The sequence below is a fragment of the Eptesicus fuscus genome, chromosome 9 (genome assembly GCF_027574615.1).
Source record: "Eptesicus fuscus isolate TK198812 chromosome 9, DD_ASM_mEF_20220401, whole genome shotgun sequence".
NCBI classification, from domain to species: Eukaryota; Metazoa; Chordata; class Mammalia; order Chiroptera; family Vespertilionidae; genus Eptesicus; species Eptesicus fuscus.
Window position 1 is genome coordinate 20,389,283 of NC_072481.1, and position 10,536 is coordinate 20,399,818.

General features: G+C 51.9%; 1 pseudogene; it reads right to left on the reverse strand.

Moving 5' to 3' along the window:
• Window positions 1-9,662: 9,662 nt before the first annotated feature.
• Window positions 9,663-9,805, reverse strand: LOC129150413 (small nucleolar RNA SNORA65; annotated as a pseudogene).
• Window positions 9,806-10,536: the final 731 nt, after the last annotated feature.

The window sequence follows — 10,536 nt, forward strand, 5'->3', positions numbered from 1 at the left end:
CTGACTCAACCTAAAATGCTCAACTGTGCACCCCTCCTTCTCCCACCTGCTTGCATTTCCTCCCCAATACGTCCAGGTCAGCCCAAGCCCATTTGCCCCGCCTTCCTAGGCCCACATACCCAGACCCATGGGCTGTTCCCTTCCTTCCGGTTTTCTCCTCTTCCCAGCCAACCACTTCCACTTCCTCCCCTCCTACTCTGCAAGTCCTGCTACTGACTCCCTGGAAGGTTGCCTCTGAGCTGCCAAATCCCTCACCCAGCCCGGCTCGATCTCTCAGGAACAGTAGGCACTGCTGCGCAGGCTCATCCTGGAGCTCTTTTTTTGGCTTCACACACCACCCTTCTGGTTCTCCTTCTATATCTTGGACAATTAGTTCCCCCTCTGAGCTCAGCTTCCTCTCTCCCCCTTAAAGTGTTCTATAAGGTCAGTCCTTCCTAGTCTACTGGCTGGGGGAGGGATTACAGGAATGGACTTTGGCATCACCTGGACCTGGGTTTAAATCCTGACTCTGCTGTTTACTAGCTGTGTAACTTTGGATAGTTTAATTGACTTCTCTGAGTCTCAACTTCCTCCTCCATCAAATGGGTTGATATATGTACCTCCTGGTGATCAGATGGGAAAATGCACATATTGGCAAAGCATTCAACACTGGGTCTGACACATGGTAAGTTGCTATTCATATCCTTCTTCCTGGTCAGTTTTCCTCCCCATCCCACTCCAACTCCTATCTACTCGGCCTGCCCAGCTGAATGTCCTGGTGGCACCTCAGACTCCCAATGGCCAAAAGCAAAATCCCATCCCTTGTCTTTACTCCCAAATAGGAGTTTTCCTTTTCCTCCTCCTCCTCCCTCCCCCTCCTCCTCCTCCTCCTCCTCCTCCTCCTCCTCTTTCCTTCTCCTCTTATTGAATACTAGGGGCCCAGTGCACGAATTTGAGCACCTTGAAAGGAACTATGGGCCGCGAGGCTGCGGTGGGCACACTGGGAAGGAGGGCCTTGGCCCATCCTCTGCACCACCCTGCCCCCTCCCACCGTGGCTCCTGGTCCCCTCTCTGTCGGCAGCTGGTACGGCTGATGGCGTTGGCCCTACTCGCATCCACTGATGGTGCAGAGCAGTTGGGATCAGCACCAGCAGCGGATGCGAGTGGCAACTGCTGCTGCCCCTATCGCCCCGCAGAAGTAGGGGGAGGTGGAGAAGCCCTCAGAAGCGATTGGGGCCGGCAGCCGCTGCTCACACCTGCTGATAGTGCCAAGCAATTGGGACCGGTGCCGGGCCCTGGCAGTGGGTGTGAGCAGCGACTCCAGTGCTGCCTGCGGGTGCGAGAGGCGGCTGCAGGCTCCAATCGCCCCTAGGAGCAAGGGGAGGTGGAGAAGCCCTGAGGGGTGATCAGGGCTGGTGCCGGCAGCAGGTGTGAGCACCAGGCAGGGTACTGCAGTGCGCAAGAGCAAAGAATTTTCAGTAACCACCAGAGGCTTGCCCTGATGACAGCCCCCACTCACCTTGCTCCACCATCCCGTTGCGGCCAATGCCCTCCATGTTCTGTGCGTGCCCCTGGTGGTCAGCACACGTCATAGTGACTGGTTGTTCAGTTGTTCCGCTGTTTAGTCTATTTGAATATTAGGATTTTATATATATAGATTTTTTATTGATATCAGAGAGGAAGGGAGAAGGAGAGAGAGAAACATTAATGATGGGAGAGAACCATTGACTGGCTGCCTCCTGCATGCCCCCTACTGGGAATTGAGCCCACAACCTGGGAATGTGCCCTGACCGGGAATCGAACCATGACCTCCTGGTTCGTAGGTCAATGCTCAACCACTGAGCCATGACCTCTGGGCCCAAATGGGAGTTTTTCTTGATGCCCCTATTTCTGTTACCATCTTCCACCAGGCCCATCCCCGAGGGATGTCATTCATTTGTTCAACAAGTACTTACTGAGAATGCAAAGCTATGTGCAGGGAAGACAGAGTTGAAAAATCATTGTCTTTGCCCTTAGGGAGCTCAGAGTCTTGTAAGGGAAACAGACAAACACTTAAATATAATAAGATAATTGCTCTATTAGAGGTTTGTGTGGAGGGAGCCAACCCAGGAACCCTTCCTAGAGGAGGTAGCATTTGAGTTGGCACTTGTAGGCCGAGTGGGAGCTTGAAAGGTGAAGAGTTAGGGGGAGCTGAGGAAGCAGCCACGGGCAGAGGTGCGGCAGTGTGAGGCATGGAGGGCAGAGACTGGCCTGGTCTTTAGAACTGGAAGCTCACACTTGTGTCTTAGAGCGCTCCCTCCGGCAGCGTGGAGGATCGCTGAGAGGGGGTGAAAGTGAGGCAGCAGAGGGACCCAGGAGGAGGATTAGGGTCCGAAAGTTTTCTCTTGCTTTGCTGTGCATAGGCTGTGCAACCTTGGGAAAGTCACTTGACCTCCCTGGGCTTCCATCCCTCATCTGTCAAATGGAGATAATAATAGGCACCCCAGGGAATGTGGGGAGGGCTGACTGAGCTAATGGAAGGGAAAGTGCTGGACAAATGCAAGCTGTTGTTATTGTAGACAAGTGGCCAGGATGGCTGTGTTCTAGCCGCAGCCCCACCTCAAAAATGGCCTCCTTGACTCTCTTCTGGGCCGGCCCACATCCTCCCCGTCTGGGGGGTGGGGTGCAGGATACAGGGGAAGGATGCCTGACTCTGGATCCTGGCCCACTGGCTGTGTGACCTGGGACCAGTGTGTTCTCCACTCTGAGCCTCATTTCTCGAGCTGTAAAAATAGGGCTGAGAATCCAACCTATAGGACTCCTGGGAGGATTACGTGACGCCTAGGAGATGATCGTTAACTATAAACAGTTCCCTGTCCCCTGCTCTCTGGTCTCCTCTTCCAGGGCTGCCACTCAGCCGAGCCGAGTGGGAAACAGTAAATATTTAATAGCAGCCTGGCTGAGCGCTTCTGACGGAGGGACGTGTGAAGGAGCCAGAGGACACCTGCTCCCCCAGCAGGGCCTGCGAGGCTCCAGGCACCGCAGCCACATCCTGAGGGAACTTTTGCCTTTAGCAACTTCCTGGGAAACCCAGCTAGCAGGGGCTGTCCCAGGGTACCCCGTCTCCCAACACGTCTCTCCTCTCCTCTCTGATTCTGTCACTCACAGGTACAGCGAATGGATGGGTACCTCATTCAACAGCCATTCACTGAACCTCTCCCCACTACGCCACGCCTGCGCCAGCACCAGAGCGTCAGAGCTGAAGGAGGCCAGCCCTGTTCTCAGGATGTCTGCTCTAGCTGCTGGGAAAGCAGCGGAAACCTGCGCTACAATGTGATTGTATGTGGCTTGGCTAAGGACTGATTTGGGAGAAACCCAGACCTCGAGGAAGGAACTGAACTTCTCTGGGCCTCCATTTAACCATCTGTGAAGTGGGGACAATACTCACCTCTTTAGGGCTATTGTAAGGATTAAGGGAGGCGATTGGGTGATGTATTTAGGGCAGGACCATGAAGCTGGTCAGTCTATCAGTGAAGATGTCACGAGGGTAATAATGGTGAGCAGTCCTGGGGTGGATGTCTCCTGGACAAACTCTGTGTGCGGGGCGGGTGGCGGGGAGTGGGAGCAGGGAGGGATTCTGCATGGGGAAGTCAGGGAACGCTCAACAAGAGGAGCACTTGAGCTGGTTATAAAGGAGAAGTGCTTTGCCAAATGGAAAAATGGGGAGAGGCAGGTCAGGTCAGAGAGTGAAGGGCCCTGTGTGTCCAAGAGGCTGGGATTTCTCCTGGAGATAACAAGAAGGGATTCAAGCCGTGGACGGACAAGGTCCCCATTTAGCCTTAGAAAGGGTCCTCTGGGGCACACAGAGAAGGGACTGACTGGGGAAGAGGGATGAGGAGAGTGGGGGAAGCTGATAGGATATAGTCCCAGGGCTTGGAGCTGTGAGTGTGTGTATCACTTAGTCACCTGCCAGGTGCTCACCTTAGGTCAATGATTCAAAGGTTCCAGTCCCGGGAACACACCTGCCCCTTAACAGGAATTTACACAGACGCCGCCTTTAGCCAGAGGAGCCACCCAAGGGACCCGGGGCTATCAGGCAGAGAGCCTGTTGGGGCTCCCTTCCTCTCCAGCCAGAGGCGCGGCCCCTCCCCCTGCCCCTCGGCCTGCTCTTTGTGGATTTGTGTCTGTGGTTGTCTGTGGGCTGAGGCAGCAGAAAGGGCATTTTGGAGTGAGCCAGGGCTAAACCCAAATCCCGATTCTCCCACTCACCGGCTGCATGATGACCTTGGTCACATTTCTCAACCTCTCTGAGCTGTTTCCCGCTGATCACGGGCAGGAGCTCTGCCCACACGACTCTGGTTTTGTGGAAAATGTTCAAACTTGTAGTATTTAAAAATGTTTGCGTGCAAATGCATAGAAAAAAAATACATACTACCCACTATTCATAATGGCTGGGGTGAGATGGGGAATGTGTGTAAAGAGGCACTTTCCCATTTTACTCAGTTTACTTCTGCATTGTTTGGGCCTTTTATAGGCGTGTGTGTTCTACATTATCACTTTGAGAAAAAGCAGGGCTAATACTATCACCTTCACAGACTGTTGGAAGAATTTTTAAGTTTCTCAGCGGTTTTTAGAAGATTCTTGAGTAACCTTATAAATATGGTTCTGAACACTGTGTTGTCCATTAGTTTGCTTTCATCTATTTCTCCTACTTGTGACATATTTCGATGTCTCCACATTTTGGCTGCCTCCCTGTGTTGATGGAGTGGCTTTGTGTGGTCGGTGACCTATAGGGGCCGGTAGCTCAGCTTCCCCAATCACCCTAGGTGGTCGCTCTTGGTACTCCCCTTTGTGGGCTGAGTGGAAAGTCTTGGTGTAGTTAAAAGCCCTGATTGCTGTTGGTTCACTGGGAGGAATTGACCTCTGGTCCAATTGGTTGTGAGGGCCTGCTGTGTCTATAACGGAAGAATTGCTGTGCTGGAGACACAGTAGGGCTTTGGTGCTCACTGAGTCTTCCTCTTGAATGTGTCCCTTATGAGAGTGGTTGAAATCTGGTGTCATCCACACCGACAGAAAAGTCACTCTCACTCTCCGACCGGCTGAGAGTCCCTCCTGTAGGCGTCTGGGTCCCCCGCGTGTCCCCAGAAACTGGAGTTCAGAGTGGTTGGGATTGTTGGTATCACTGGCGGGAATTGATCTCCAAGCCAGTTGGCTGTGAGGATCAGCAATGTCTCCGCTGGGAGAGCTTCTGTGCTCAGCTTGGATGGGGCCTAGAAGAATTTTTAAAAGATCCTACAGCCCTGACCAGTTTGGCTCAGTGGATAGAGTGTCGGCCTGCGGACTCGAGGGTCCTGGGTTCGATTCCAGTCAAGGGCATGTACCTTGGTTTCGGGCACATCCCCAGTGGGGGGTGTGCAGGAAGCGGCTGATTGATGTTTCTCTCTCATCAATGTTTCTAACTCTCTCTCCCTCTCCCTTCCTCTCTGTAAACATCAATAAAATATATTTAAAAAAAAAATAAATAAAAGATCCTACAGACTGCCCAGCCAGCATGGCTCAGTGGTTGAGCATCGACCTATGAACCAGGAGGTCACAGTTTGATTCCTGGTCAGGGCATATGCCTGTGTTGTGGGCCTGATCCCCAGTATGGGGTGTGCAGGAGGCAGCCCATCAATGATTCTCTCTCCTCATTGATGTTTCTATCTCTCTCTCCCTCTCCCTTCCTCTCTGAAATCAATACAAATATATTTTAAAAAAAAGATCCTACAGATGACAGTCCTTTCATGCTGCCTGTGCAGAACTGGCCCTCACTAAGTATGAGTTCCGCTCGCCTCTCTTCCCCTTTCCTGGATCTGTGTCGGCTATTTGTGTATCTGCGTTTCTGCTTGTAACTCTGTCTCTTTATATTTGTGTAACAAGGCCTTCTGTATATCTCTCTCTGGTTTATGAGCCAGTGAGTATCTGTGTGTGTGTTTGTATCAATGGATGTCTGTGTATGAGGGTGTGCATCTGGGAATGTGTGTATTTGTGTATCTATGTGTGTCTATCAGCCTGTCTGTGTATAATTGTGTGTGGCGGGGGGTTGCATCTGTGCATGAGTTTGTGTTTCAGTATGTTTCTGTATCTGTGTGTTTATGTGTTTAGATGTCAGGCTGTCTTAGTGTACCTGAGTGTTTACGGTTATCTAGATGTGTCAGTGTGTATCTGGGTTTGTTTTGCTGTGTGTATCTGTGCATCTGGGCGTGCCAGTGTGAAATGGTGTGCATGTGAGTGTGCCACCTTGTTTGTGTCTCAGTGGGCTTATGGGGGACCCACTGTATGGATGGGGGGTTGTCTCTGAGAGTCCACACCCAGCTGTTTCCCTCTGATCACGGGCAGGAGCTCTGCGCACACATCTTCACCCCTCCTCCAGCTTCCAGAAGGCCCTGAGTGTGGGCGTTTCCCTCCTGGCACTGCCCTTGGGCACAGGGCCAGTCTTGCTGCCCTGGACTGGTGGAGTGTCTGCAAACACCTTGAGGGCCCCGCCCAGCAACCCCCTACATAAAGCCTGATAAGCTCACAGGCCAGACTGGTCATTTCCCTATTTGGGGGGTGAGAACTGAACAGTGAACCCCTCTCCTTAGAGAGCAGTGAGCCCTGTGGATCTCGGGGTCAGGAAATCCCTACTCCCTCTGCCAAGGTCAGTGTCCAACGGGCTCGGCTTTTTTGTGTGTGCTTGTCAGATGCAGCCAGACAGTTGTGAAACAAAGCACATCTCCATGGCAACCCACCTCTGCCTTGGAACTTGGGCAGTTCAGTGGTTTTGTGGCCCCTTCAGGCGCAGCGCTGGGATGGGGGTGGATGGTGGAGATGAGTAATGAAGCTTCTGAGTATGCGCGCTGCGCCCCACCCCCAACCCCAAAGCGCACGCAAATACCTCCACAGGCACACTTTCCTTAGGTGAGATCATCGGATGTTGGGATGGGGAAATTGGTGCCCAGAGAGGGCAAGGGTCTTGCCCAAAGACACCCAGCAAATTAGTGGCAGGACTGAGGTGAGAAGCAGATTAGGCTAACTTTTGACAAGCCATTAAGCTGAGCGGGCTGGATAATTCATTTCTGTGCAGACTTCAGAATAAAGCTTCTCCTCACATTTCTACCAAGTTTTAAAAACTCCTACCACGCCGAAACCGGTTTGGCTCAGTGGATAGAGCGTCAGCCTGCGGACTCAAGGGTCCCGGGTTCGATTCCGGTCAGGGGCATGTACCTTGGTTGCGGGCACATCCCCAGTAGGGAGTGTGCAAGAGGCAGCTGATCAATGTTTCTCTCTCATCGATGTTCTGACTCTCTATCCCTCTCTCTTCCTCTCTGTAAAAAATCAATAAAATATATTTAAAAAAAAAAAAAAAACTCCTACCACTTGCCCCTGCTTGTCGATGAAGCCCAGTATTTTCTAATTACCAATTAAAACAAACTGCCGCAGAAATAAATTGAATGCTGGTTCTCAGTTAAAACATCGCCTATACCTCAGGGTTTCAGGTTTTTAGTCCCCACCAAAATGTCATCATTGTTCCTGCTGATTTACTTTGTGGTAAGTAAAGGTTATAAGTTTTGAGTTAGAAAATAAATTTGTGCCTATAAAACATGTTTTATCCATTTTATCTCTCAGATAAAATTTGGGTAGCTTTTGTTTGAGGAGAAAAAGGAAAGTTCCAATGCTAAAAGTGAAAGTTTTCTTTTTTTAGTATTTTTATTGATTTCAGAGAGGAGGAGAGAGATACTAGTAGAAACATCAATGATGAGAGAGATTCGTTGACCAGGTGCTTCCTGCATGTCCTCTACCGGGGATCGAGCCTGCAACCCAGGCATGTGCCCTGGATCAGCATCGAACCTGGGACCCTTCAGCCCGCAGGCCGACGCTTTATCCACTGAACCAAACCAGCTAGGGCTAAAAGCAAAAGTCTGAAACCACTTTTCTACACTGTGCATAGAGTGAGGAGAGTGACCATCTGGCCCCAGAACCTGGTCAGTCCGGAAGCCTGGAGCACAGAGCTGGTCTCAGGAGCCTGGGCAGAGGCAACAGCTACTGTTCCTCTCTCTCGTCTCCCCCTGCTCTCCCACCTCTGCCCCCTCCTCTCTGGTACCCTCCCTCCCTCGGCCTCCTAGGAGCTGGCATCAACTCAGAGCTGGGAGCCCGCAGCACTCCACTGATCCAGCCACACACTACTAACATCGTGCGTGCGGGTATTTCACCTTTCAACCCAGCAGGGAAAATGGGTGGAATTAGGCTTGGGGCCTGATTCTAGGAGATACTGGGAGGATCAAAGAAGACCTTGGCGGGGCGGGTGTTTGAAATGTTAACACACTGCACAGATGTCAGGACACAGGAATGCCCGCTATAGAGATGGGACCTGCAGGTTTCTCCCCTCACCCTTGGGCTAGGGAGGAGGGGTGGGAGGAGGCGCATCTGATGTCTGGAACCCCTTTCTATCTTTTTTTTTTTTTTAAAATATATTTTATTGATTTTTTACAGAGAGGAAGGGAGAGGGATAGAGAGCTAGAAACATCAAAGAGAGAGAAGCATCGATCAGCTGCCTCCTGCACACCTCCCACTGGGGATGTGCCCGCAACCAAGGCACATGCCCTTGACCGGAATCGAACCTGGGACTCTTGAGTCCACAGGCCGACGCTCTATCCACTGAGCCAAACCGGATAGGGCCCCTTTCTATCTTTTAAAAAAATATATATATTTTTATTCATTTCAGAGAGGAAGGGAGAGGGAGAGAGAGATAGAAACATCAATGATGAGAGAGAATCCTGCACGCCCCCTACTGGGGATTGAGCCTGCAACCCAGGCATGTGCCCTTGACCAGAATTGAACCCGGGACCCTACAGTCCACAGGCTGACGCTCTATCCACTGAGCCAAACCAGCTGGGACCCCTTTCTATCTTCTCCTCCCACTAAAAAGAATCAAATGCTGGCCCTGGCCGGTGTGGCTCAGTTGGTTGAGTGTTGTCCCGTGCACCGAAGTGTCAATTCCGGGTCAGGGCACATACCCAGGTTTCGGGGTGGGGCCTGTGTGTGGGGCAGTTGATCAATGTTTCTTTCTCCCCCTCTCTTCCTTTCTCTCTAAAACAATAAAAACATATTTAAAAACATACATATTTTAAATAGGATCAAATGGTAGGTTCTTATGTTTCATTCTGAAACAGGACCCTTTGGAGAAGTTGGTTAAAGCTCTGACCCTTTCCCCAGATAAACACATGAAGGTGCATCCCAATGAATCAGAACATTTCCGGCGGTTTCTGGAGGCCCAGCTATGGCCCCCGGATAGATACTCCCCTTTTCCAGGGTCTTAACTGCCAACTCCTTTGTTTAAATCTTCACTCGAGGACATTTTTTCCATTGATTTCTAGAGAGAGAGTGAAAGGGAGGGAGAAAAACATCAAAGTGAGAGAGACACAGCCATGACTGGTTGAACTGGGAATCGAACCTGCGACCCTTCAGTCCACGGGCCGATGCTCTGAGTCAAACTGGCCCAAGCTTAACCACCAACTTTTGGAAGCAGCTTGCGTGGAGTGGGGGAGGGTGCCTGACACAAGGCAGGTGCCGAATCACACACATAGACACAAACACACATGAACACAAATCACTTTTATTTTTTTATTTTTTTCACAGCCCGAAGCCAGAGCAGACCACATAATGTCCTCCCTCAGCCACTTCCTGGTTGTTCCCATGCTTTCGGCACAGAGTCCGCCACACGAAGAAGAACCCTGTTTCCCAAGCGGGGGGTTACTTTCAGCTCACCACCGGATTGCACCGGCCACGAACACAAAGCACTTTTAAAACCCACCTCTGGGCTGGCTGGCAAGTCACCCCACCTCTCTTGAGGCCCTCTTGTCCACGGAATAGGAATACTATTAATCTCTCAACATCTTCAGCTTTGCAGAACTGCCCCGCTTTCCACTCCGGTTCCAGCCCCTCCAATTGGTCTAAGCTCTGAGGGAAGCCCCAGGTGCTCCCCGCCCCTGACTGTGCGGCTTGCAGGCTCTTTCCCTTCCTGGTGTTCCTGTCAAATGAGGGAGGCTCCGCCACACCTGGGCCTGACTGTCCAGGCTGGAGTGTGTGTGGGAGGAGGCCAGGCCCCAGGAAGGGACAAGGCGATAGGGCTGTTGTCCCTTTGTGGGGGGAAGGTCTCCCAAGGTGGACGGTGAGGGGAGGTTGGGTGGGTGTGAGGGCAGTATCTGGGTGGTCCTGGGTTTTCCAAAAACAGAGGGGGCAAAGCTGGAGGGTGGTGTGGTGTGGGGGCTGCTTCCCCAAACCTGGCTGTTGCTGGTTCCACCCTGGGGACAGGCTGGCACTTCCTCCCTGGTCAGGTGACAGCCTGGCTCCAGGATGGACTTTGGGCCCTGCCCCCGGGGATGCTGGGAAGTCAATTTTCTCAGCTGCTTGTAGGGCCAGCAAAGAAATGTAGCTGAGCTGAGCAACCGTGAACCCAGAGAGCAGGGCTGCAGGTTAGCCCTTCCCAGGCGGGCCCTCTCTGGGAGTCTTAGAAGCAGGTCCGTCCATTAGGTCAGGGGACAAGCGGGAAAGCTAGGA